At 42.2% G+C, this 27792-nt stretch overlaps 1 long non-coding RNA gene across 4 annotated transcripts in view; it reads left to right on the top strand.

The window, feature by feature from the left end:
- The window catches only part of LOC109436702 (uncharacterized), a 133482-nt gene extending 108263 nt beyond the window's left edge, over window positions 1–25219 (top strand). The window contains exons 3-5 of one of the 4 annotated variants that reach the window (XR_016018703.1): window positions 16039–16457; window positions 21803–21928; window positions 22154–25219. This is a non-coding gene — a long non-coding RNA (uncharacterized LOC109436702). Of the gene's footprint in view, window positions 1–16038; window positions 16458–21802; window positions 21962–22153 lie in introns of those variants that run through there. The other 3 variants (XR_012497383.2, XR_016018701.1, XR_016018702.1) reach the window with 3 other exon arrangements.
- The last annotated feature ends 2573 nt before the right edge of the window (window positions 25220–27792 follow it).

Here is a 27792-nt window from a genome sequence, read left to right as displayed (position 1 = left end):
ATACTTCGCCTTGCCAAGCCCTAGAGCATGGTTCTCAAACTTTAGTGTGGTAGGAAAAACTGCATATTCCAGGGCACTGCTTCCAGAGACTATGAATCAGTAGGTCCGGTGAGGGGCTCCAGAGCTCTGCATTTTCAACAAGCAGTTCAGTTGATTCTCATATTGATGGGCCCAGATTCTGTGGAGGGACCAGAGTCAGGGAAGAAGGTAGTGCTCTGGGCTTTTCACCTGTTTAATCAGAATAGCTTAACTTTTATCTGCTTTGTACATTGAGGTTCTAGACAAGGGTACATCAGAACAAAGGGGCTCATAATCTCAACATAATTTGAAAACCACCAACCAAAAGCAATCTAATCACCTCAGCAAAGTTAGAGTCCAGGCTTCTCAGCCTTGCATTCAGGGCCTTCTATGACCCAATTCCTCTCAATGGCCACTGGCAACTCAGTATCTCCAAAACGTGCTTCCCACATCCTTCCCACAGTCATCTGCCCGAGTGAAGCCTTCTAGGACTATAGGGCCCTTCCAGGGTCCCTGAGCACTTGGGCAGGTGAGCCGTAGAGGAAGCACAGCTGGAGGGAGAGGGGAAGAGGGTGCTCCCTCTGAGTGCATCCCTCCAACATGTTACCTTTCCATGAAATTTGCCAAGGTATTATCTTGACATGACAGAGGTCAAGAAGAAATAGTGAAAGCAAGGTTAAGGGAAACCAGAGTCAAATGGCGGTAGAAAGCCCTCTCTCTACCCCACTCCCTGTCCCTCACTCTCTCCCCTACGCTACTAGCACCTCCTGATGACTCTGGACAGTGGGAGTCAGATGTTTGTCCAGTCAAACTATACAAGAATGTAGAGCAGAGGGAGCCCCCTTGGCTCTCACTTTGCCCCACTCCTCCCAGGCACAGGCATTGCACACTGGCTTTTCCTGAGTAGGGATGCTGGAAAGGCTGGTCCTCTCAATTCTGTTTCTCCTTTGTGGGGGAGGAGGCATGGGGGGTGGGGAGCTGGGAGCACAGAGTTCTCTCATCCTGAGCGCTGTCAGCCTGACCAGTATGGGCATTCATTTTCAGAATAAATAATCAACTCAAAAAATGTACCAAATTCATTTTCAAATTGGCTTGTCAGGTACATGTTTGGCCAGGATGAGTTGGTTGAATAAAATGCATTTTGGGGAGCAAGGTGAGCCGGCTTGTCTCATTCCCTTAGGGACATCTTGTAAATAAGGGCCATTCTCGAGGCTGGAAGCAGAGAATTCCCCAGAACAAATTGAATTCTGGCTTTGTCTTAATGAACGTCAATATTTATTACCAAAGGTGTTGTGCTCCTTGGAGTGATAGGGCATTTCACCATTTCAGCTCTCACCTGGTGTCTACCCAGGTACCAAATGCTGTGTAGCTGTTGCTCATAAAGGCCGCACACAGTATTGCCAAGGAAAGTCACTTCTACTGTAGATCTTCATAATCGAAACCAACAGAGTTTTGCTTTTGGTTTGGACAGAGTGTATCTGAGGGCAGGGCCCATCCCGATCTTCTGGTTTTATTTATTTGGCAAAGAGTCTCCCAAACACCCTCTGGTGAAGCAGGGGCTCCTTCTGGGAGTAGGGACAGAGGTATCAGAAGCATGGACTCAAAAGACTAAGAAGTGACAGAAGTTACAGCTCCCATCTAAACCCGGAGCTGAGAGACAGCCAGTCAATCATCATAAATTTGGAAGGGCCTTGCGAGGCTGTCTTGTCCAACCTTCTCATTCTGCAAATGAGGAAGGTAAGGCTCAGAGAAATGTGGTTTTGGTCAAGCTCACATAGCTCCCAGGCCAGTGCCCTTCACATTATGGCCACACCATCTCATAGGGATTAAACAGTGACCTCAAAAGAACTACCTAGCTGGCTGCTGGCTGCTAGTTGCAAGGGTCCGTGGCTTCCAGGTGGAGATTTCTTTCACTCCTATAGGTATGGGTTCTACCGCCAAGGGGTCTGGCTTCCTGGTGCCTGGTCCAGATGGTTGCTTTTCCTAGCTGATATAAGCCTATGACCTGCCCTGGCCTTTCTTGGGGAAACCTCTGGAAACCAACTCTGAACTCTGCCCCTTAGCTAAAACATTCTTGGGAGCAGCAATCTCAGCTAGGGAATTTGTGTACACACACACACACACACACACACACACACACACACACACACAAAAATGGAGGTTAGCTTCAGCTTTTCCCTTGAATGAATCATCCATTTGTTTCTAGTAGGACCTTAGAAAGAAAAGCCTCAAATGCCTGAACTCAGGACACGAGGCGGGGCCAAGTTCAGCTTCCTTTCTTCCTGCCAACTGGCTAAGGACAGAGATGGCCTCAGGGCAGAGACACAAAATGGGTTTTAGAGAGTGATGTCATGTGGGTCTCAGATACCAGATCACTCTGCAGAAACTGCCTGGCTGCTGTTATGGGAGTTGTGTTGGGGAGAATTATAACTTTTGACAATGGACATCTCATCTTGCACAGATGCGTCCTTTATAGAATCTGCCAGCAAGATTACAGAGGCATCACAGTGTAATGGGAAGAGGAGTCAATAATTCTGGGGTTATTGATTGTAACAGGACCCATTCTTCTTTTTTAATTTATATTTTATCCACCTTTTTCAACTTTTTAAAAAAACCCATCCTCACAAAAGCACCTGCTGAATCAAATGTAGTTGATTACATTTTAAAAAATGATAGGAGTAATTTGCTGCCCTTAGGACAGTCAGAGACAGGGTACCATGTGGCTACAGGGGGAGAGAATTGTAGGTGGAGCAAAATGGAAAGGAGGGAGGAAGGCCTGAATATGGCAGGGCACAGAGCAAAGTGGGGGGAGCTTGGGGAAGGCACCTCGGCTGACCCTATGCACCTGATGCTGCAATGTGATGAAGACTCCACTTAAGATTCAGATTCCCCATCGCCCCGCTGAGTCTTAGTGTATCCCAGAGGACATCCTATCATCCCTCAGAACCTGCTTCCTCTGGAACATCTTTCCTGAAAGGCAAAGGGAGATACTGGGTGGGTTGGGCCATGTGGAATGTGCACACAAACATCCATGTATATACACTCCTGTGTGTGCCCATGTGTATGTCTTCATGACAGAATGTTTATATATAGGATGCAACAGATAACCAGACGTATGTTTTTAACTATTGTATTAAACTTTATAGGGTGAGCTAGTAGGAGCTTGTGAGCTCTTAAAAAAAACACGATTATATATTTTTGATGTGCCTAACCTCCCTTTTGTCTCTAACCTACTATGTAGTGTAGCATGAGAAAACTAGAGGGCATTTGCTGAATAATCCTCAGGGAATTAAATGATCATTTGAACATTCTCTCCTCATGGAGAAGTGACCAGGGCCCTCGCCAGTCACCAAAGCAGGTGCAATGTGAGTTTCTGATTCAAGTTCTGAATTGTCCTATGACTGAACTTCCATTTCTTTCTCTTCTAGTTGATGAGAATCCCAGACACTGTTTTCATTGACCATGAACAAGATCACAGAATACTCACATTCAGGGGATGCTTAGAGATTGCCTAATCCAAATCTCTCACTTTCCAGAAGAAGAAACTGGATCCCAGAGAGATTAAAATGACCTACCCCAAGGCCAACAACTAGTTTGGGTTAAAATCAGGAGCACTTCAGTGCACTCCCCATGCAAAATTTGCCTCTTTTTCTCGCTTTGTTTTTTTCTATGGGCAATATCAGGTCCTGATCGTTAATGTACCTCCCCACCTCCCTAGACTTGCCCAGCTGAGTTACAGAGAGCTCGTCCTCCTCTCTGCTACTTGCCTCTAGATGAATCTGAAAGCAGCAGGGGCTTGAAGAAAGTATAAGAGGCCGAGATGGAGCTGGATTTAGATTCCTCGTTACCCGTTGACTCACTTTTTCTAGGCCTGGGCTTATACTGACATTCTGTGGGGTGAGGTTTTGAGGTCAAGTGAAGAGAGAGAGAGAAAGAGAGAAAAAGAGAGAGAGAGAGAGAAAGAGAGAGAGAAAGAGAAAGAAAGAAAGAAAGAAAGAAAGAGAAAAGAGAAAAAGAGAAAGAAAGAAAGAGAAAAAGAGAAAAAGAAGAAAGAGAAAGAAAGAAAGAAAGAAAGAAAGAAAGAAAGAAAGAAAGAAAGAAAGAAAGAAAGAAAGAAAGAAAGAAAGAAAGAGAAAAAGATCTTTATGTCATTTTGCTTATTTGGGGTGGGCAAAAATCCTTCACAAGAGTTCTGGGTTGTGTTTCCACATGTAGTAAGTGGGGGAGATTTGGTAATGAATGAGAAAGAGAAAGGGAACATTTATTTTTTCCTCTAAGGCTCTAAGACTTGAGGAGATATGAGAACAAGGGTACCCACAGGATCATCGCAATCCACTGGCCGATGTTGACTTTGATCCTTGTATGTCCCTGTCAGCAGCTATGCCCGCCCCCCCACACTACCCTCCTGCACCCCCTGCCAACTATTCTGGCCATTAGTCAGAGACTTGCACTTCTTTCTTTATCTCTGTCCTCTCTGAGATAACATTCGTTTTGATGTAAGACAAAAGCCTTTGAGTCAGAAAACCTGAGATTGAACTAATCTCTTATACTTGATAGCTATGTGATCTTGGGTTAGTCCTCAATTTCTTTAAATCTCATTTGTAAAACAAGGCTAACGGTGCTTAATCTCCTTACCTCCCTGAGGCGTTGAGGACCAACACTGATAGTTTGAGTAATAATATGGCATAAACTGGAATGTAACACATATATATATAAGAGCTTTAAAAAATAAACTATTTTAAAACAGTTTAAGATTTACAGAGAAAGATGATTCAGAGAGTTCTCATATAAACCATACCTAGTTACTTCTGTCATTAGCATCTTACATTAGTATGGTACATTTGTTACAGTTAATGGACCAATGTTGATAAATTATTATGATTAAATCCACAGTATATTTTGATTTCCTTAGTTTTTACTTAATGTCCTTCTGTGCTGGGGTCCCACCTGGATTACATTACAGGTAGTTGTTGGGTCTCTTTAAGCTCCTCTTGGCTATGGCCCTTTCTCAAACTTTTTTTGTTTTTGATGACTTTGATAGTTGTTAGGAGGACTGGTCAAATATTTTGTAGAATGACCTTCAAATGTGATTTGTCTGATGTTTTGCTCATGATTAGACTGAGGGTCTGGCTTTTGGGGAGGAAGACCAGAGAGCTAAAGGGCCATTTCATCATGGCCTGTCAAGGGTACATCACATATAAGACTTTAGGATATGTACTGATGTTATTTTAGAGTTGCACTTTGTCATTAGGCCAAGCACTCCTGTTCTAGAACCCTCGACCACTGTTGCTGGATCACATGGGCCTCTTTCCAGCCCTAGAATAAGAGTTCTGGTCTCGAGTTTTCTTTGAAACAGAAGAGGCTCTTTCTCTGAAGCCCACTGTGTCTTCCTTCCTGGTCACCTGGGCCTGACACTAATGAGCTGTTAATAACACCACCATTACCTATGCAAATGAAGGGAGATGGGCTTGGGATGGTGCCCACAGTGACAGTAGCTTCCTTTGAGTGTAAGTAATCAATCATATTGCTGTGGTCATTAACCATCTTAACTGAGGTGCCCCAGAACTGACCCCCATGTGCCCCTGGATTCCTGGCTTATTTACATCAGCAGACCATTTCCCAGGAGACTCTGGACATGTGGGGATTAATTTACCTCAGCTCTATATTAAGGGAACAGTGTGTTCTCAGGGGCGACAAAGAAAAGAGTGTAACTCTCAATTTGGCTGTTGACTCCTGTGTGTTTTTGAGACAGTTACTTACCTTCTTTGTGCCTCAGCTTCTCTTCTGGACACTTGTAAGTAATAACTCCTGTGACTTTGCCTCTTCCTTGTTAGGATGTTGTCTGGGGGAATGGTGGAGCAGATGCAGGGTTTTCGTCTCGACTGCTGCCCTTTTAATCTGTTTATCACTTGTGAGACACTGAGATTTTTGGCCCCAGAAAAGACTGGAGAGTATTGGAGTCATGACCAAGACAGGGGTGTAGAAGCGCAGGTATTTTGGTGGGTGGTAAAGCATGACAACAGCCACACATATTACAGTCCTCACTTTTCTAAGAAGAGGTAGAGGGAGTTTGCAGTTAACAGGGTATGGAGGAAAAGGATTTTGTACATTAACAAACACCCTAGTTGTTTGCCGTAGAATCTATACCCTTTCCAAAATCAAGGTGAAGGTGAGATGGCCTCTGAAGAACACTTTAGCCTCCATGGCAAGTGACATACTTTGCACTTTTTTCTCCTTTATACTAAAGTGTCGCAGGCCTCAGGAACCTCCAACTACCAAAACCAGTTTTCAGTTCCCTCAATACCCAAACTCTTAGGGCATGACAGAGGTACCTCTTAGGGTAGCTGCCTAGCTAAGAACGGTGCTTACTGCTTTGCCCCAGTCCTCAAAATACCAAGTGACGTTTGAGGCTCTAATAAATCAGAATTCTCCTGTCTGAGTTCTGAATCAATTGGAAAGTAGACATAAGAATCAGACAGGGATCAATGTATCAGTTTTGAGGGTGGTAAAGTTGTATAGGAAAATAAGATTTGGATCTAAGGCTTCATGAGGTTTGCAACATGGGCTTTCTTCCCTTCCCTCCTGAACTGAAACATCCTGCTTGGTAGAGAAGTAGAGTGACTATGGGCCTGTCTTGGTGAGTTTACTATAATACATGAAGGCATGAATGCTTGTGACCTGTGTGCAGGCAGATGAGAAAAAGTGAGAAGTAGTGAGAGAGAGAGAGTGTTCATGTCAAGAATGGGATCAAAGCCTTACTGGCTATATACTTCATTGGTTATAGTCCTTGTGGCAGATACACACTAGGGTGGTCCAATGAGTCTTACCCCCCCACCCCCCCGATCCCCTCCTCTTAAGAGTGAGCAGCACCTATGACTTGCTTCTAGGCAATAGAATACGACCAAGGTAAAGGGATTTTGCAGATGTAATTAAGATTACAAATCAGTGGATTTGGAGTTAATCAAAAGGGAGATTATCCAGGGTGGGCCTGACTTTGTCAGGTGAAAGCTCTTAAAGGAGGGATTGGGCTGTTCCCTGAGAGAGTCCCCTCATTGGCTTGATGGAATAAGATACCATGTTGATGGAAGCCCACATGGCAAGGAACAGGGGTGGTCTCCATGAATGTGGGCAGCCTCCAGCTGACATCAGGAAAAAGTCAGGTCCTTATTCCTACAGCCACAAGTACATTAATTCTGTCAATAACTTGAATGAGCTTGGAAGCAGATTGCTCCCCCGTTGAGATTCCAGCTGAGAATGCAGGCTGGCCGACACCTTGATTGCTGCCTCATTAGACCACGAGCAGAGGACTCAGTTAAGCTTTGTCTCCTGACCAATAGAAACTTGTGAAATAACAGGTGTACATTGTTTTAAGTCACTAAGTTTCTGATAATTTGTTATGTAACAATAGAAAACTAATGCTGTCCTCTTGGAGAAAAGTGAGAAAAGGCAGGCGTGAATGGTAACAACAATAGAGGTAATGTTTCTATAATGGAACCTGTTCTTATTTTATGGACTGGAGCAATGTGGAAAGAGGAAGAAAATGCCCTTCCTCTGATGACACATAGGGGTCAGTCTCTATTGTCTCTCAAGGCATTCTGATTATTTCTTTTTGAATTGGATTTTTTAAAGAAAGAGAAACAGAGTCTGATTGGAAATCAGAGACAATCCACATTAGTGTCTGCACCTTATATAGAAGTTCCATCAGCTCCCATGGTTAAGAATCCTTTCCTTTCCAGGTTTTAATTTTCTAATTCTTCCTTCTGTTCAATGAGATGTCCCAACTATCCTTCCAATAAATCCTTCCGCCTGCTTTTGTAAAAAAAAATTTTCCTAAGCTACCCAGAGCTAATTGATAACCAGGACAATTTTAATACCCGGTAAAATTTCCCACTAACCTAATTGCCCCAAATTTGCTCCATCAAAGTGTCCATTCCCACTATTTCTTTTCAGTAGTAAGAACTTCAGGCTCTTCTCTGGTTTCTTTGGTGCACTAACCTTCCTGCCCTACTACTGTTCCTGTTGCCGATGATCTCACAGGGCCTGTTGCCTATGTGGTCCTAACTTTTTAGCTGGAGGCTACTGCCATTGACATCCCAAAGCTCGCTTCAGGGAGAGGGGTACCCGTTCTTCCCTTGGCTCCTCCTCCTCAAATGTGGAATTTAACATGTCCTAGTTCCTGTCAGCTCAACTGAGGTCAGACTATGACTTTTAATAAGCATTTACTACAATAGCACCTATAACAAAAGTTCACTGCTTCCAGCATTGGCTATCCTTAGACTCCACGGGCATGAACCCAACTCCAGAGTCCTTTACTGGGCTAAAACCCTGCCCAGCTGCTGCTGTACTTCTATGTGGCAGGTGCCATGTCTTCCCCATCTCTTCTGTTGTCAGACTAACTGATTCTGATTCCCCAAACAGTAAGGTAGGTATTTTTTCTTCCATGCCATGTTTTTTTATTTTTTTATTTTTTTGTCCCAAGATTAACTTTGCCCTCAGATTACTGATGGTAAAAATATCCATTACATGCAGAGGAAACTTCAATTCACCCCCAAGGTTGCATCTGTCTGCATAATCTCAAACATCAACATAATGGTTCCACAGGTGTTGACCAGAGACTATCTTTTCCAATATTATATAATGTTATATGTTGACATAAATAGTCTAGTCCAGGTTGTGTTGTGCCAGATCTAGCCTGGTTCTATCCTTCACCTCAAAGTAAAAGTCTGCCCTGTCCTTCTTTCAGTCTCCACACTTGATCTTTCGGGAGTAAATCACTGAGAAAACAAGCACATGGATGCATCTCTCAAAAACAAGCAGTATTTTTATGCATATCTCTGCTAAAATTTAGATTTAGAAAAAGAAAAATTTTCCAACTAAATGTGTAGAGAAATGGTTAGGATAATTTACTCTAAATGTATAATACTAACTAGGACACTTGAAGGCTCAATTTGAGGAATCATTTGGGTTACCTCCTAGCTCCCAGGTCTTCCTTAGGAGATTTATTGTATGCTTGCTCTAGGTTTTCATTGTTAAAATGTTTCTTTTGATTATTTTTTCCAAAGGAGTAGTTTTCCCCAAAAAGTTAAATTCTAGTCTCCAGTGGATTCCCTTTGACATCTGGTTGACTATTTGGTAGAGTGGAAAGAACCTTCTATGGGCTGTTAGAAGAATGAAATTAGTTTTTTTCTCTACCCCAGACTAGTCATAATAGATTAAGCCATCATTTAAGCTTTCTAGAAACTTTGTTTGTATCTGTAAAAAGAGGTGACATGTATGCTTTCTTCTAGCACTAAGGTCCTCTGCTTACCTAGGAGTTAGTAGACAGGGTGTGACTGGACCAGTGGTGCCATGTACAAGTGAAAGTGGTTGCTTATTGCCAGCTGTAACGCAGTAGGAAGCGAAAGGCATACATGCCACTTGTTCTGCTGATGCCTGTGTGTAACACATCTGAATGGGCACCACTTGTTGTCATGTTTGTATAGGATGAGACCTGCCCTCATGGATAGAGGTGCCACCATTTTTCCTGTTCAGTCCATCGCCACCAACTCATCACTATTCAGGTAGAGCTTGTCTGATTTGCAAAGAAAGGATACTGTGGAAGACTTGGTACCTTTGTGTTAATATCAGCCCTATGTAAGGATCCCCCACCCCATTCCAACCCATCCAATTCTGTGTTTAGATTGTTTCTTTGCCAAATAATTTGTTATATGTGGGTTCTCTATGCACTGGGGCTTCTCTGGTCTTCCTGTTTCCCTCCTATCTCTGGGCCCTGGTAGCTGGGCTGGGTCCCTTTTTCTCCTTTTCCACTACTTAGAACTCTCTGAACCTCATTTCCTGGATCATGGGGCCATTCAACTTTCATTGCCTCCTTTCCTAGCTGGTGATTTTTATCTCTCTCCCATATTGTTCCCTATGCAGTACTGCCAACCTGGGGGCAGGGTAAACTGTGTCAGGGTCAGAAACTGGGGCCCTAAGATTAGCTACTGTCACTCAGCAGCCTGCCTTCCAGCCCCCATGTTATAAGCAGTGTCCTCTGGTGCCATGTTGGCACAGAATGGCTTGCAAGGGTGTGCACTCCCTACCTGCCTGTCCAGCTGTGTTTGCATGTACACATGATGTGGTGCCAGGCAAGCAAGTTCAGAGCTACTTAGGGGAATGATTAAATCCCTCAATGTATTTGTTTTAGAGTCTGTCAGAGACCCTGATATCAAATAGAGGGATTTTCACCCCCAAACACGTGCCTTGGCATCTATCCATGTCATTAAAAAAAAATAAGTAGTAACTAAAAGAAATTAGATGCTGGGCACTTACTATTTCCTCCTATGTTCCAGTTGTTAGACTTCCATAGGAAGGAAGAAGTTGAATGTCTACTATGTGTCAAGTTCTCTACCACACCATTCCTTGTCCACTATGCCCTTTCTCAGTTTACGGTAACTTCATTCATCTAAGTTGTTATTAGAAACCTCAGCTTCTACATCCCTTTCTTGACTCTCCCAATAGTTAATCATTTTCTGAATCTCATTTATTGTCTTCATACTATTTTCATAGGGTGCTACTAGTAATTTTTATTTTATGTATAAACATTGAAGCTCAGAGACACAAAAAATCTTGCTGAGGTCACAGAGCAAATATTGGGAGAGCAAGGTTTTAACTTGGGTTTGTTTTACTCCACAGTCAATGGCAATTCATTGGTCAACAAATATTCAGTGCCCTTGAGCCTAGGATAGTACTATCTGCTAGAGAACAGGCCATGGTCTTTACTCAATTTTCCTGTAGTCCAGTGGTGGGGAGGTATGTTAAAAACAAAACAAAACAAAAACCCAAAAAGGTCAGAATACACTGGAGGAATTGCATGGTTCTGTGAAAGCACAGAAAAGAGATTGGCTGACTATTACAAGGGAGTCAGGAAAAACCTTGTGGAAAAGGTGACTTTTGATCTGAGTCTCAAAGGATGGGAGAAGTTGGCCCATTAGAGTAGAAGGGAAAGGGAACTTTGTTAGAGGAACAAACACAAACAAAGCTATGGGCGCAAGAAAGAGAATATGAAGAAAATGGCAAGCTTTTCTGTCTGGTGAAGGCAGATTGGTGTCAGGGAGACTATGGGAAATCACAGATCAGGTGAGATGTCTTAGCTTTTTCCTAAAACAAGACAGAGCTCTGGAAGTTTGAGCAGGAAAGAGACACAATTATAAATGTGCCTCAAAAAACAAACTGGTAGGAGTGCAGAGAAGTGTAGAAGTGTGTGTGTGTGTGTGTGTGTGTGTGTGTGTGTATGTATGTATGTGTATGTAAACACTAAAGCCATGGACACAAATTAAGAGGCTTTTCTGATTTCTGGTCAACATGGTGGGGTAGGTAAACACTGTGTTGCCTCTTCTCATGACAGCATCAAAATTACAACTAAACTACAGAACCACCATCATTGATAATTGCCTGGAATCTAGCTGAACAGAATTCCTATAACTAAGGGCATATAGAAGAAGCCATGCCAAGACTTGTAGGAAGGGCAGAAACTCAGAATGGGTTGTTCCCACACCCACATGTGGCCATCAAATATCAGGACGGATAGCTATCTCAGCCATGGGGGCATCCCTGAGGAGCGAAGGATCCCAGCCCCACATCAGGCTCCCCAGCCCAAGGTTCCAGCGCCAGAAAAAGAAGTCCATACAACTTCTAGCTATGAAAACTAGTGGCGACTGTGGCTGAATGAGACAGAGGGCTGCTGGAGTCCCATACATTCCTCTTAAAGGGCCTGCAGACAGACTTACTCACTGATGGACTCACTTGCTCTGACTCCAGCTCTGGGGCAGTGGCTTGAAAGATGCCAGAGACGTACAGGAAGAACTGAAATGTCTGGCTTCAGGGTGAGGGCTGGAGGGGAAGCTTTCTACCAGACAGAGGTGCTGGCAGAATCCACTGTATTTTTGTTGAGCCCTCCCTCTTCTCAGTGTGCAGATGCAGGTAGGCACCACTGAATCTCCATCCTAGCTAACACTGTGTGCCCTGCCTTAGTGATTCCCTGAGATCTCACCCCACCCAACCTGCGGGCCAACCCAAGCCATTTCCTGTGGCTTTCCTATACAAATGACCTGTCTTGACTCATACTTTGGACTTTCCTAAAATCTCTCAAAGGTTAACAAACACCAAACAAGCAGCATCTGGCCTCAGTGTGTCCCATAGCTCTTGCTAAGCAGCCCCAAGACTGGCACTAGCAGCAGCCAACTAGGGTTTGCAACTTAGCATCTCTGAGGAACTACCAAGCCTAGCATGGATGGCAGACTTCTGCAGATTGTTTTGTGGCTCATTCTAGGTGGTCCCAGGCAGAGCATAGGCTGTGGCTGAACTTGGCCTGTGGTTTGGCCCCTCCCAGGAGGCCCTAGGGCTGGCATGCACTCTGGCCAGCTTCAGAACAAGCCAGAGCACCACCCAGCTGCCACTAAGGTCAACACACCCAAAGGGCAGACTGGGTTGACACATGAGTACAGCTAAAGTGAATCCTGCTCCATGGTGTCAGCCCTTGCAGAACAGCTCCTCCACTGTAGTCATGGCCAGTCCTCACAACTAATCAGCCTGAGGGTCAATCCCTCTCACTGACATGCAAATATCAACCAAGGCTCAACTACAATAGGAGGACTCATACAACTCACACAAGGGATACATCTAGAGCACCCAGCTCAGGTGACCAGAGAGACTGTGCCACTGGTCCCCACAGGACCAGTGCTTCCCATAAGGCCATTCTACTAAGACTGGGAGACACAGCAGCTCTACCTAATACATAGATTCAAACACAGGGGAGTGGCCAAAATGGGGAGACAAAGAAACATGTCCCGAATGAAATAACAGAACAAAGTTCCTGAAGAAGAACTAAACAAAATGGTCACAAGCAAGGTACCAGATGTAGAGTTCAAAACACTCATTGTAAGGATGCTCAATAATCTCAGGCAGAAGTTCAACAAACAGATAGAAAACATAAAAAAGAAAAAGTCAGAAATGAAGAATACAATAATTGAAATAAAGAATACATTAGAGGGAATCAACTATAGGTTAGATGAAGCAGAGGACTAGATCAGTGATTTAGAAGATAAGGTAGCAGAAAACACCCAATCAGAAAGGAAAAAGAAAAAAAGAATCCAAAATAATGAGGATAGTTTAAGGGACCTCTGGGACAACATGAAGCATACCAGTTTTCTCATCATTGCGATACCAGAAGGAGAAGAGAGAGAGAGCAAGGAATTGAAAGCCTATTTGAAGAAATAATGATGGAAAACTTCCCTAACCTAGTGAAGGAAATAAACATACAAGTCCAGGAAGTGCAGAGAGCCCCAAATAATATGAACCCAAAGAGTCCCACACCAAGACACATCATTACTGAAATGTCAAAGTTAAAGACAAAGAAAGAATCTTAAAAGCAGAAAGAGAAAAGCAGTTAGTTACCTACAAGGGAGCTACCATAAGACTGTCAGCTGATTTCTCAACAGAAACTTTATAGGACAGAAGGGATTGGCAAGAAATATTCAAAGTGATGAAAAACAGGGACCTACAACCAAGATTACTCTACACAGCAAAGCTATCATTTAGAATCAAAAGATAAAGAACTTCCCCTACAAGAAATAGCTAAAGGAGTTCATTACCACCAAACCAGTATTATAAGAAATGTTAAAGGGATTTCTTTAAGAAGAAGAAGAGAAAAGATGAAAAATATGAATAATAAAATGGCAATAACTACATATCTATCAACAGTTACTTTAAATGTAAGTGGACTAAATGTTCCAATCAAAAGACACAGGGTGGCTGGGTAGATAAGAAAACAAGAACCTTAAATATACTGTTTATAAGAGACTCACTTCAGATCGAAAGATACACACACAGACTGAAAATAAAAGGATGGAAAAAGATATTTCATGAAAATATAAATGAAAAAAAAAAAAAAAAAACAAACCCAAAAAACTTGGGGTAGCAATACTTATACCAGACGAAATAGACTTTAAAACAAAGGCTATAACAAGAGACAAAGAAGGACTCAGTAATCCCACTTCTGGGTATTTATCCAAAGAATCCTTTTGAAGGGACATGTTCATCCATATGTTCATTGCAGCATTATTTACAATAGCCAAGATATGGAGGCAACCTGAGTATCCATCAATAGATGAATGGACATAGAAGAGGTGGTACTTATGTATGATGGACTATTACTCAGCCATAAAAAAGAATAAAATTTTGCTATCTGCAACAACATGGATGGACCTAGAGGATATTGTGCTGAGTGGAGTAAGTCAGACAGAGAAAGGCAAATGCCGTATGATTTCATTTATATGTAGAATCTAAAGAACAAAACAGAAACAAACTTATAGATACAGAAAATATTTTCAGGATTGCCAGATAAGAAGGGGGTTGGTGGGACAGATAAAAAAGGGAAGGCATTAAGAAGTACAAATTGGTTGTTGCAAACTAGTCACAGGGATGTAAAGTATAGCATAAGGAATATAGTCAGTAATATTGTAATAACTATGTATGGTGTCAGGTGGGTACTAGATCTATTGGGGTGATCATTTTATAAGTTATAGAAATGTGTAATCACTATGTTGTACACCTGAAACTAATATAATATCGCATATCAACTCTAATTAAAAAATAAAATTATTAAAAATTAAAAAAGAGAGTTTTTCCAACAGATTAGAGAAAAATCATAAGGTACTGGACCAAGTCAACAGCAGAGGGGATGGTGAGGAGTGGGTGGATTAGACAAATAATTGTGTTAGACAGTAGAACAGACTCAGAGATGAATTAACTGCTGGGGGGAGGCAAGGAAAAGGGAGGTGTTTGGGACCATAATGGAGTTTCTAGTTAAATAACTTGGGTGAATGATGGTACCATTAGCTCAGATAAGGAATGTAAGTGAATAATGAGATCAGTTTTGGATATATTGGTGCTGGAGACTTCTGCTGCTGTGTTTGAGCATAATGAGGGGGAGGAAGGGTATAGTAAGGGCAGTGGTCAGAAGAGAAAGTGCGTATCCCAGGACATGGTCAGGGCTGGTGCTAATGTTCCTGTCAGTGAGTCAAGGTTTAGATTGGGAAGTTTCAGCATCATCTGCAGAGCTCATCTGCAGAGCTCATCTGCATTCCAAGTTCTCTGGTCATGGTGACACCCCTCTCTGCTTGTCATGAGTCAGGCACTGACTGTCTCAGTGGTGCTGGCGATTTATCAGTGAGTGGGAAAAGGTAATTGACCATCATCTAACCTAGCCTTGCCTCACCTCAGCTGATAGAAATTTAACTGCTTCATTCTACTATAATTTCATATAATTCTCCATTTTTTCTCCCTAGTTTTTTACTTGGAAGTTTACACAAATGATTGATGATTTGCTATCAAATATAAAAAAAGAAGCTAAAATACCACTGGGCAGTTTAACAGCTTTTAAAATATAATGGTTTCTCTGGCTGGACATCCATAGTAGCAGTAGAAGCCCAGAAGGTCAAACTTTTATGAACTGGTGAGAATTAGAGAAGGACAGTGAAAGCAATCAATGCTCAGGGCTGGCTCCATAGTCCACCAACCTTGGGGGAAAAGAGGCCTCCTGACTTGTGGAACCTGTATGGGCTGTCCATGGTGCTGTCAGAAACCACTGGGGAGGAGGGTTAAATTGGCTTCTGATAGGGAGTCAGAGGTCCTGGGTCCTGAGGCTGTTTGCTCTCAGTCTTGTCCTTGATTACCCAGGCTTTGAGGTCTCACCCTCTTAGCAAAACTCCCTCCAACTGTCTGCCTCAGAGATAGCCTGCCTCTGACCCTGTCCAGAGAACTCAAATGCTCCCTTTCCATCATTTTTGTTCTATGGGACCCTCTGTCATGCTTTCTGTATACCTCTTGTCTCGTTCTTAGAAGTAGAGACTAGTTTTGTAGCTTTGTTTTGTTTTTTTTTCATTTAAGTCTCTGAACTTCTCAGTGTGACATGACAGGCAGAGGAAGGGAGTAGCAATTATCTCCTGGAAGTCACTGACTATGTGCCGTGCATTCTTCTAGGCAAACACTGTCTCATTTGATTCTTTCTACAATCCTTGAGGTAGTTATAAAAATGCGCACTCATCGATGAGGGATCTGTGGTTCAGAACACAGAAGACGCAGCAGGTAGCAGCTATAATGGCTCCCCTGGATCACTGCTTCCCGGTCTCCATATCCTTGTGTAATACCGTCACCTGGAGTGTGGGCTGGACCTCGTGACTTGCTTCTAACAAACCGAATATGGCAAAAATGATGGGATCTCACTTCTGATATTAGGTTATAAAAAGACTGTAACGTCCATCGTGTTCTCTTGTTGGCTCATTCTGATGAAAGCTTGCGACCGTGTTGTGAGCTGCCTCATGGAAAGGTCTACATGGCAAAGAACTGAGGAAGGCCTCCAGCCAAGAGCTCAGAAGGAACGGCAACCTGTCAACAATCATGTGAGTGAGCTTGGAAGTGTATCATATTCATTTGAGCCTTAAAAGGTCTGCAGCTCTAGCTGACACCTTGACGGCAGCCTGGGAGACTGAGCAGAGGGCCCAGCTAAGCTGCCTTTAGATTCCTAACCCATAGAAACTGTAAGATAATAAATGCGTGTTGTTTTAATCCACTAAGTTTTAGAGTGTTTTTATGCAACAATAGATAAATAATTCAAAATGGTTAAATAACAGTCAGTTAATAAATGGCAGAGTTTAGACTCAAACTTGGGACTGCTTGATTTTAAATAATCACTATCTTTTCACGATACTATATTGGTGATTTTGTTTTTTGTTTTTTTAAAGATTGACATCTGCCTGCAGCTCCAAGAGGAGCTAGAATATAGAAGCAAAATTAAATCTGCTGGACAGTAGAATCCTGAGCTATGCAGAGGGCCAGTCTTCCACAGAGAAACCATGTGCTCTAGTATTCTATCTTCACCTGCTGGTGGGCCTTCGGGTAGAGCTGCAGTGTGACTGTCCTTCCCCTGAAAGCTTTTTCCCATTAGACAGATTGCACTTAGAAACATCTGCCCAGAAGCACTCAGTTGATTTAAGCATTTTTGCTTTTAATTTTTGGTACCTTTCAGAGGGAAAAAGAAAAATAAGGTAGTTTCCTGAAGTGTAATTGTTTCGGGCACTTTTTTATTAATGAAAAGGAATAACATGTCAACAAGCCCCGGGTTTAGCTGTAGAACTAATGTTAGCCAAGGCGCAGGATATAAGCAAAGTAAGCCCTCTGCCAGTCTGCATTTGTCCAGCTCCATGATCAATTCTTAATTACTTGTGCTCTGGGCACTGGCTGGGAGACAGTCTTTGCTTCCTCCCCACCAGGGTTGCTGAGCTCCACGGGACAGGAGAAGCACCCTTTCTGAATGGTCCTCTTTACAGAGTTTTATGGTCCTTGCAGGTTTCTCCAAGATTCTGAAGACTCACTCTCTGCCTGAGCCTCAGGATGGTGAAGGGATAAGGCCAAGAGCTTCCTTTACTGAATTGTCATTGAGTTGTGTGAATGTATTGTATTCGGAGTCAGTGAGATTGTGGGAACTTGCTTTAAGTTTCCTTGTATGTAAAACAGGGGTAATTGTAGAACATACCTCACAGGATTGGTATTACTTTGGTGCAAAAGTAGTTGCGGTTTAAAAGGTTAAAAATAATTGCAAAAACTGCAATTACTGTTGGACCAACCTAACAGAAGGATCAAATGTGATAGTGTATGTAGAAACTTAAGCAATATAAAGCACACTACAAATTGTGTGTGTGTGTGTGTGTTTGTGTGTGTGTGTGTGCACATGTGTATTTCTATGAGTTTGGTCAAGTTGGAGCTATGCTCATGGAGAGCACCCAAGACAATGAAGTTATTTATCTAATGAACCCACTTGACGTGAAATCTATGTAATTTTACTAACAATTGTTGCCCCAATAAATAAAAAATAAAAAAAGGTATATGTCAGCGATGCTTTCAGCAAAATATTTTTTCCAGAAAAAATTTGATGAAATTCCTACCTACTAGTGGTTTAAATTCCTGAAGACGTGAACGATTCCTTCTCTGGGACAATCCCCCAGCTCTATATTGTCACCAAGGAGTTAGTCCTTGATCCTTGGTATATTGGCTTCTTATCCACATGTTCATCACCTCATTATTATAAAATGGCTAACAACTCACTGAAGATGGGAAGAAGAAAGAAGGGACATCATAAGAAATATCTCTCCATTTTATCTTGGAAAGAAAAAAAAAATTCCCAGAAGCCCCCATCCAGAATTTTTCACATGCCTATTCCTATCGTATGGGGACCTGAAGAAAGTATGTGTTTTTGTTTATTTATTTACTTTTCATTATTCGTAGCTTAGGAAAGGGGCAAGAGAGAAGGGAGTTAGAAATGGCTAAGTTAGCTTATCAATGGGTCATTCACAAGATGTCAGAGGCACATATTAGAGCTAGAAGGGATCTTAGAGATGATCTGATTTAACCTCATACAAAGAGATGTGAGGCCCAGAGTGGTTATTGCTTGTCCAAAGTCACAAATTAAGTAGGCAGTATCTACCGTGCTTAGAAGGGGGGCATAAATGGATTATTTCCATGTTTCACATGGATTATGAGGCATTTGAGGAAAACTCCCTTCTTTATACAGAATGCCTGGAAACCTATCTTTAGTTTCTTTCTAAGTAGTTATGTGGTTTTCTAGAATATAGAAGTAAATTAAGTTACAGAGATAAAAGAGGAAATGGAGGGCTTTGGCCACTTAGGACTGTCTGTTTGGCAGGTGGCCAGGAAGGTTTGGGTAAGCAAGTTTACTGGAGCTCAGAAAACCATGTACTTCACTATATAGTCATGAAACATGGGCACAGTGTGAAGGAGCTGAGAGGCCTGAGAGGGCCAAGGATGTTAATTCAGACCCAGCTCACACTTTGCCCAGTACCAAGTTAGGGCCTGTGGTAGATAAAAATAAGTACAATTCAATTCAGTTCAACTTGACCCAACAAACATGTATTGAGTGTGGTTGTTCCAGGCATGATAAATATATAAAGATAAATAAATGATGCTTTCTCGCTGAGTGCTCATGAATAGAATGGGTAACAACATGAACAACTCACTAAAACACTATAAAATGCTTGCTGAAATATAGACATAAATGAAAGGTGGTGGGAGCTCAGTGGACCCAACCAGAGGGGTACTTTTTAATTGACCATTCCAGAGCCCAACAGAACAGAAAAGAGATTTTATCATGATGCTGTCAAATTCTCTAGGATGAAGAAACTGACAAATGGAACAATTCAGGCTTATTAAATGGGAAGTTCAGATATCATTATAGAAGTTGAGAGGAGAAAAAGTCAACCAGGACTGAGCCTACTCAAAGAAGACCTCTTGGGGTTGTGAGCTTTGTGCTGGAACTTGGAAGATAGTACTTGAAAGAAGAATACAGGGGATATAAGGAATTGGTGGGAACTGAGCAAGCTAAGGTGGTGCAAACACGCGTGATGTATTTGGCAGCCTCCCTAGTACACAAAGGGCCCATAGGCAACCTCTTAGCTTCTCTTCAAGCTCCCAGTCACCAAGTTCCAAAGAGTTTTTGTTTACATGGTCCTAAGTTGAGGTATTCCTCTTGACTTTTGAGCAAAGGAGCCCATCCTTTATGTTAATTCCTAAAAGAGAAGTAGAGTGTTCAGAGCCTCTGCAAGAGGCTTAAATGCTGGAGGTGATTGGTGGCCCACTTTAATCCTGGTCTCTAATCTGTAAAGCACTTAAAGAATTGATTTTGATTCTTGCCCACCTCCTATCCCAAATGACAGATTAAAAAACAGAAAATGAATAATTTTGCCAACTATAGGGGAAATGCCTGTGTCATTCAATATGACAATCCATCTATAAGAATTATTCAAAATTCAATGTTCATATCCTTTTCTATGTTATCTCTAGATTTTTCCTTTCAGGGTATCTCAAGATATTGAAAGTTCATGAAAAGTTTCAAATAAAGATACAGGATGCTGAAGTATCAATACATGTATTGAGCACTGACTAAGTGCTAAGCACTGTTCTCAATGCTTTACATGCAAACTCGCTTAACAGGGAGAAGGCCCTGTTGCTGAGACCACTGAGCTCCCACTGACAGCAGCATAGAAACAGTGGGCTAGCAAAACTATGTACAAACACAGCTCTTAATAATGATCAAGAAGAGACATGACCATTGGGCCCATTTCAATGACTTTATTTATTTTGCCCAACCCCCCATCACTGCCCCCATAACCATTTTGGAATTCTTTCGCATACTAGCCAAAGCTTTCTTGTCGCCATTAACTCCATGTAAGCTGTAGCTTGATAAACCATCATTCATACCCATTTCATGGAAAGCTCCTCCCTGGGCACGTAGCACCACTTACTGAGTTTCTGAGCAGAGCTGTCATTGGGGCCAAGGTATGGCACAGGGAAGTCCCATTGAAAAGTGCAGGATGGGAGTGCTCCAGAACAATGTCTGATTGTCATGGTGGCATGTTGGAAAAATGATAACCTCACTCTGCCTAAAGAGAAACCTCTGCATGTCACCACCAATCATGCAAACTAGACTCTTAAAATGAAATTAGGCTGAAGCATGGCCAATGAAAGTTGGAGTCTCAATTAGCTCTGTGACTTCACTTAAAGTTCCAGTGCCAGCAGGAAGAAAAAAGAAATCAATACTATATTCTCTTCATCATCAATTTTGCTTTTTGCTAAATGAAAATGCTTTTATTCCTTCCACTATCGAAGATGTTATTCTCCCAATGTTACTATCTTTACCCTCATCCTATTATGTTGGTTGAACTCCTGCAAAGAGCTGCATGTAGGACAGTGCTGGAAGTATGCTTCTTTGTACTGAGCACTTGAAGGCACTGCAGAGGATGTTATCTCAATTCACCAAAGATTTGCAAGTACAACGGTCCTTGTTTGGCAGGCCTTCCTGCTGCTGTAGCAGGGCCCTAGACATGGTCAGCTCTGTGGAACTATTGGCTGCTCCATTTTTTGTAGATGGAGAATCAATAGCACACTTATTCCAAACAGCTCTGGAGGTCCTAGAGGCACATCGCAACTCAATGCCTTGTGCCAGGCTGTAGCACATGCCTTGTAGAAGGGAACCTGACTGGCAGGTGGGCCCATCTTGAACTCATTCACGGGCTTTGGTTAGAGAAGCAGCAAAGGGACCACATTATAAGATATTTTCACCTGTTCAGTTAAGAACTTAAAGGGTTTTGCTGAACAATACAGTAGACTGGCTTCCAAAACTGTCCCCTGGTAGTGACCTTTAAGAGAACTTAATCAGCTCCCATCTATGTTAGCTCCAAGATGGTACCAATCCAGGACTTGACTCACTTGGCAATATTTGGAAAGAAAGAAAGAAAGGAAGGAAGAAAGAAAAATTTGCAATAGAGGAAGGAAAAAAAATACAGTTCCACAGGCTAGAAACTCATTTCCTGAGGAGCAGGAACGCATCTCATGATCTCTGGGACTCACCAAGCTCCAGGAAGCTCGACCAGTCACTTAATAAGTCATTGAGGACGTGTGGTTTAATTAACTCGCCCAAAATTCCTCCTTTCCCTTTCTCACTTTTGCTATTAATATTTTTCGATATCTGATAATGCAGTGTAGTTAATTCTTTCTGGCTTTATAATGAACACTGCCATAATGAAAAAGGTTAGCAGTGCTTCAGGCAGCTTTTAATTATCCAGCTGAGCAGGTAAAAGCACTTTATTCTTCTCTTTTTTTTCCCCTTACTTAGCAATTAATGGAGGAGCTCAGTGGCACTTACTGTACCTTTTTTGTTTTCTAATGGATGAAGCTGCATGGATCAGGGAGGCCATACTGTACTGCTGTTACCACCACACGGAAACGTCGGAGGCTGCTGCATCGCTGCATTTCAGGACTCCTGCCTGTGGGGTGGAAGCGCTTTTGCTGCTGGCTGAAGGTTTATCTAATTTAAAAAGCTCAGTTACCTAGAGTTGTTGTTACCAATTCCCTGGCATGCATTTTTCAACCTTTGCTTCTGTGCCCAGAGAGCCCCCAACATGCTTGTACAGCCCAGCTGGCCTGGCCTTATGGCAGTCATTTCCCTGGTTCTATCTAACTGACCCATCTTCTTTCTGTTCCCTCCGCTAGCAGTAGCCTTAGAATTATTCTTCTTACTTTACAGACAGAGAAATGGGGGCCCAAAGTTGTTGTCTGCCTGGGCAAAAGCACTGCCTTCAGTTGCAATGATGCCATCTCTGGATATGAAGAGAGACGTCATCGAGCTAATTGCCACACTATATTACATGAAGGAAGAGTTTAAAAATTATGTGAACCACTTCCATGCCTACTAGTTTATAAAGTCACATTTTTATTACAGTTGGAATTATTTGCATGATTCTTCTTCATTTTGCAAATACAAAACAAAAAAAAAGTGTTCAGGGAGTGTCTGACACATTTTTCTGTGGCTTGATAAAAGTTCACTGTCCCTCGCATTTCATATGCAGGTCTCTCTAGAGGGACTGGGCCAATTTCATAAGATTGAAGGGTCTTCTGAGAAGGAAGGGATATGCTCTCTATGATTTGAAGTTGGGACAGTCTCAAGGTGTGTGGAATGGTCCTGTGCAAAGTCTACCTGAAGGAAAGGACAGTGAAAGCATAAGAAGGGAACAGACCAGGCTGGAAGGGCAGCCTGAGTGAGTGATATGGGCTTGAGCCCAAACTGCTGGGTTCCGGGAGCAGGCCAGTAGTTACACTTGCTGATGCTGTACTGGGAATGATGTCCGGCATCTGAGAATAAACTAAAAGCGATCATGGTTAGGGCAAGAGGCCTTTTAAAGACGGTTTATACTGTGACACTCACCATTCAGGGGTCCTTGTCTAAATGTCTCTGTCCTACAATATCCCCTTGTTGATAAGCTTCAAGAAAAGGGGAGATAAAAGGCAAATATGGTTGCATCATGTGCCGATCATGCGGTGCCTTCTCTCCCCACTACACATCAAGTTCAGGAAATCCTGGCTGGATAAAGATCTCACTAACGCCATTGTGACAAAAGGACTTGACCATTGAATTTAGCGGATCATTTTTATACCCTATGACATTTAGGTTGCTTGTGGCCCCTCTAATGTGATCTTAATTTAAGTTGAGGTTAAAATAATTACTTACCTGCATTACCAGTGCAAACTTCAGCAGCAGCAATAGTGTTGCATGTGGAAACTGGCCTGTAAAAACAGCAGGAAATGCGTGGGTCTCGAAATCTATCAGGGTCAACAGCCACCTTAATTTTAGGGAGAATTCTAGACTACCTTGCAGCCCAGTGCAGGTACCACTGTGATCTCATGTCCACAGGACTGTGTCTTCAAGTGTGACCCCCCCATCCCCTGTGGCAGCAGCCACCACCAAAACCAGGCTACGGGAGTTATCTCACATTCCAGTTCTCCATCGGGCACTTGGGAGCAGGATGGGCCCCACGGACTGAGTGTCTCAGAGGTTCTTGGGCAATCTGTGGGAGGGATGGTAGCTTACGGGTGATACACTGGCTTTCTGTGAAGTAGCCATGTTAGTCAAGTCTCTCAAAACAGTCACTTTATGTTTGAAAAGGACTTTGAAGTTTTCAAAACAATGTAATACCCATTATCATACCTGAATCAAATAACACTTTCAAGTGTCAGTCAGGAAAATGTCAGTCAGGAAAATTCTCCCCATTTTATAGATGAAAAACCAAAGCAACAGAAATCCCCTTCCTCTTTAAGGCAATGTTTCCCAACTGGAGGTGGTGTCTCTGCACCCCACCCTCCTCCAAGGGATATTTGGAAATGTCTAGAGATATTTTTGTTGTCATATCTGAATGAAGGGTCATGCCACTGATATTTAGAGGCCAGAGATGCTACTATGCACAGGACAGCCCCCAAGACAAAGCATTATCTGGTCTGAAATGACGATAGCGTGGAGGTTCAGAAACCCTGATCTAAGGGCATACAGCTAACTGGTGGAGGAGCTGGTGATTTTCAAAATTGATGTCACACTGCTATTCATGATAACATCTGCCATTTCTGGAATATTTACTGAGTACTATTTTAAGTAGTTCACACTCGTCAACTTTGTCCTCGAAACAACCCTGAGTTGTTTTATTACTCTACTTTTGTTCTACTTTGAAATGCGAAAACTGAGACTCAGAGAGGTCACATAAGTTGTGGCAGAATTAGCGATAGTCCCTGCATTGTCTCACGGCTGGACCTCTCTTGTCTCCACCTCTCTGGCTTCCTGCAGCACAGCATAGACAGGAAACTCTCTGCTTTGCCTAGCCCACACCAAGCACAGAATGAGTAATTGGTTAATTTTCAGATGGTTAGAAGCCTCAGGTTCCAGGATCACCACAGAAAGCCATTATCAAGAACAATGTCTCAAGAGATAACATGTGTTAGCATGGAAAGACAATAGGGAATCCTTGTATACGTTAATGGGAATGTAAATCGGTTGTCACTATGAAAACTTGTATGGAGTTTCCTCAAAAACTGAAAATAGTACTACCACATGATCCAGCAATTCCACTTCTGGGTATATACCTGAAAAAAACGAAATCATGTTCTCAAAGAAGTAGCTGCACCCCCATGTTCATTGCAGTATTATTTACAATAACCGAAACATGGGAACAACCTAAGTGTCCATCGATGGGTGAATGGATGAAGACAATGTGATGTGTGTGTGTGTACACACATATACATATATATTTTTCCATTTTATATATATAAAAATTTCATATATATAAAATGGAATATTATTCAGTCATAAAAAGAAGAAAATTCTGCCATTTGTAACAATGTAGATGAACCTTGAGGGCATTATACAAAGGAAAATAATTCAGACAAAGATAATTACTGTAGCTCTGACTTATATGTGGAATCTAAAACACCAGAACTCATAGAAATAAAAAATATGGTTGGTGGTTGCCAGAGGTAGGGGGTGGGGATTGGGAGAAATGGGTGAACGTAGTCAAAAGGTACAAACTTCCAGTTATTTTATGGGGATGTAATGTACAGCATGGTTACTATAGTTGACAATACTCTATTGTATATTTGAAAGTTGCTAATAAAACAGATCTTAAAAGTTTTTATCACAAGAAAAAAACTGTAACTATACGGAGTGATAGACATTAACTAAACTTATTGTGATAATCATTTTGCAACTATATGTACGTCAAATCATTATGTGGTATACCATAAGCTAATAAAATGTAATATTTCAATAAAACTGGAAAAAAATAACACTGTTTCCTCCTTATTCTCTCTAGGTTATCAATTCAAGATTTAGGGAGCCCAACAGCTTCAACAATTTCTATTCATTAACACATGCTCCTTCTTCCCTGCACAATTCTTCCCTCCTCTGGCACAATTTCTGATATGCATACATATCAATGCGTACACATCATTCATTTATTCATACACTCACTCAAAATATCTATCAAGGATTGAAGATACAAAGAGGAAAGAAATATATACAGTCTCTACTCCCAAGTTATTGACAGTCTATTGGGTCAGATGAGCTTTAAAACACCGTTATATTACAATATGCTTAGTGCAGTGACAGAGACGTGGCCAAGCTATCAGCTCCTAATCAGCCTCTGGGGGGCTGGGAGTCATGAAGATCCTAGGAGCAATAACTGAGTGGAGTCTTAAAGGCTGGGATGGAATTAGACAAATGGAGAAGGGAGAGGGGATAACATGAAAATAGTCTCAGAGGCCTAGACCTTCATAGCACAGGTGTATCTGCTGAAAGTTTAAGGAGTCTGGTGTTAGCAGAGTGAAAAGCACAAAGCAGGGATATGAAAGTGAGGAAGGAGGCTGAAGCCTGAAAAAGGTTTGTAAATGATAGAGAGACATTGAGGAGGAGGAGAATGAATTCTAAGTTTCAGATTACAACCACTGGAGAGAGCCACCTTCTATTTTAGATTAGGTTGTGCTTAAGTCCTTGTGGAAGACAGACCCGGGGGACACAAGGCTGGAGACAGCGAGATAAGCTGGGAGGTTTTAGCAGGAGTCTAGGCCAAAAGCCTAAACCAGGGTTGGAGAAGAAAAGGATGGATTAAAAAATATTTTAGAGGTAAAGTCAGGAGAATTAGGTATTTAAACTTGAAGCTAAAAGAAAGCGATGTTATGTTTGGACTTGTTGCATGAGCTATCTGTGGGACATCAAGGTAGATCTATCTGTCTAGTGAACACTGGATATACAAGTCTAAACTCATAGGGAGAGAAATTGGTTTGACATACAGATTTTGAAATTATCAGCAGAGAAGTGGGAGTTGTAACAATGAGAATCAGTTGAGCAAATTAGCATAAGTGTCCTCTCCAATCCAGTGATCTGTGACCAAAGTGCTGGGCAGAAGTATAAACATGGTGGTTGGAGCCCACCCATATAGATGGAAGGGGGGCATTTAAAGAAGCCATTGTAAGCTGAACAAACAGCTCCAAATGTGGCAACTGCAGTTTGACAATCTAACTTGATATTCCTACTCTGAATAAACACAAGGGACTCAGTGGGAAGCTGCCTTTCCTTCTTGTTATGAAGAGAATGGCTGTTCTTTGGGGCACAAGGTCAACTGTTCACCAACTTTACAGTCTTCACTGGCTTAGACTTGGACTATTCTTAGTCTAATAGTCTGCAGGGCCATGAACCAGGAGAGACTCTATCTGGGATCTAGACTCCTGTCTCAGGCCTGAAGGTCATTGGACTTCCCACATGATTCCTGTTTCTCCTATGTCATGGTCCTTCACAGGATATGTATGTGTATGCAGTCACATTGTCACACATGATTGTGAACATGCAAACATGCATCCCCCTCCTCACCCAAGTACATGCACATGCTTTGAGTTAGAAAACCACGTCCTTCCTTATTAACACCTGGCACCTGGTATAAAATAAATCCAGCCTTAGTAATTATTCTACGACTTTGCAGCAGCTTTCTTCTGACCAGTGTTGAAGGCTGGTGCCAGTCACCATAACTAGGTGTGAATTAACACAACAGCATCCTTGCTGCAGAGCCCCTGGGCTTGTGTTTGAAACACAGGGCTGTGTTTTAGAGCCGTGGATAAAGTTCATTAATAGGTGCGAGCACAGTTCTCAAAGGGCAGTTCTGCCATATTTCCAGTCACTGTTCAGAATTCTCATTAGCCAATTACCCTGCTCCCGTCCTTTCAGCTCCTGCAGTAATGTGTATTTTAAAGCCCCTGATAAGACACAGCATGTTTTAAATATACCTTAATGTATTGGAAATGCATGAGCCCCCTTCGGGTTTATATATCTTAACCACCGGCCAATTTTGCAAAGTTATAAATAAATGTTACAGGCATCAGCTGCAGTAGGAGAATCAGCTGGGGATATTTAAAAGCCAGTCTAAAGTCTAACTTACCTCTAAATCTGAGATATATAGCATGGTGAGCAAAGCAGGTAAAAATATGCAGATGATTTCCTGGTAATAAAATCAACAACCTTGACAAATGAAGTGAGATTGAGTGGGAATAGGGTTGATGGGGGCAGCAGCTTGGTTGAATTAGCAAGTATTTATGTGCAAGTGACTGTGTTGGGCATTGTGGGGATATGAAATGAAGAAACCCATGATTCTGGCTGTCAAGGGTTTATAAACATGTACACAGTGACAAGACAAGGACACAGGTAATAGTCGGAGGGAGAGGTGAGTGCCACTGAAGAAGGACAAAATGTTATGGGGCCAAATTCGGAGAGTTCAGAAAAGATTTCTTTGAAGAGGTGGCAACTGAGATGGACTTTGAAAAATGGGTCATGTTTCATAGGCAGAGATTGGAAATATA

Source organism: Rhinolophus sinicus, chromosome 14 (assembly GCF_057876585.1).
Source record: "Rhinolophus sinicus isolate RSI-liver-muscle chromosome 14, RSI-T2T, whole genome shotgun sequence".
Classification (NCBI taxonomy): Eukaryota; Metazoa; Chordata; class Mammalia; order Chiroptera; family Rhinolophidae; genus Rhinolophus; species Rhinolophus sinicus.
Note: the sequence above shows the minus strand (reverse complement) of the source record. Positions and strands in the feature narration are given on the sequence as shown.